The 1020-nt window shown below is 65.8% G+C and overlaps 1 long non-coding RNA gene across 1 annotated transcript in view; it reads right to left on the bottom strand.

The window, feature by feature from the left end:
• The window catches only part of LOC102473765 (uncharacterized), a 23216-nt gene extending 22214 nt beyond the window's left edge, over nucleotides 1-1002 (bottom strand). The window contains exon 1 of the long non-coding RNA XR_333992.3: nucleotides 580-1002. This is a non-coding gene — a long non-coding RNA (uncharacterized LOC102473765). The remainder of the gene's footprint in view (nucleotides 1-579) is intronic.
• Between the last annotated feature and the right edge of the window lie 18 nt (nucleotides 1003-1020).

Genomic DNA, 1020 nt, shown 5'->3' with positions numbered 1-1020 from the left:
GCGGCGAGCCAGCGCCCGGGCCAGTCAAGCCTTGTCCCGATCCTCGGGCGGGGCAGTCCCCGGGGAGGAGCCTCGCCAGCTAGGACGCGTGTCGCTCACCGGCCCGGCCGGGGCACGAGCCAGGCTGCACGGTAAGGACCGGGCGTTGGGGGTCGCGCGGGCGAGACACCAGCCAGGCCAGGGAAGATGCGGTTGCCGCCGCTGCGGCTGGGGAGAAGCCTGGAGCCCCGTCCGATGCAGGGGCTGGGGCAAGGTCCGGGGCTCAGAGTGTGGTCCCGCTGCCCGCCCGGATCAATGGGCTCCCAGAGAGATGCTTTAAAGTTGACCGGCGGCACAGAGGGGCTGTGCGCCCGGGCGCAGCAGCTTTGTGCGCGCAGAGAGGGACTCGGGTGCCTGTTCCCTCCAAACCTGGGACCCGATGTGCGAACAGTTTCCTCACGGAAAGTTGAGAATGAACCCCTTCTTTCAGCTGGGTGGACCCAAAGGGTGCCTCCTCTAGGCCTCCCGTCTGGAGAACTAAACAGGGGGCTGCGCCCCTAGGCTGGGCTCCCTCACCCCTGGCCGACATTCGCGAATCACCTCGATCTTCGCAAACCCAGGCGTCTTCTAGGAAAATCGCTGCTGCCAAAACTGGGGCGGCGTTTCTGGCGGGCAGCGCGGGCGCTCCACGCTGAACGACGCCCCCTCCCCAGCTTCAGGCGCGGTCAAGGGCGCAGGTTCGGAATTCGCGCTGGCGGAGCGCGCGGGAATTGAGCCTCACACACGCCGCCCGGCAGCGCGGCTGGAGTAGGTGGGTGGCCCGATTTTCCCCCGTTGTTTCCTCAGTTTTACAACACTCACCACCCGAACCGAACCGTCTTGTCTTCGCAGAGGACAGGACAGGGGCGTAGGGGGAGGAGGCGACAGGTTTTGAAATGACCTACTGTCCCTCAGAGGAGGTGCCTGGGGTCTATCTGGTTCTGGCCCCAGGACTTAATAACGAGCCGTCTGCCTGCCTATTATTTCCCCTCCGACCCTGGG

Source organism: Tupaia chinensis, unplaced genomic scaffold (assembly GCF_000334495.1).
Source record: "Tupaia chinensis unplaced genomic scaffold, TupChi_1.0 Scaffold000126_2, whole genome shotgun sequence".
Taxonomy (NCBI): Eukaryota; Metazoa; Chordata; class Mammalia; order Scandentia; family Tupaiidae; genus Tupaia; species Tupaia belangeri.
This window is presented reverse-complemented; position numbering and strand designations above follow the sequence as displayed.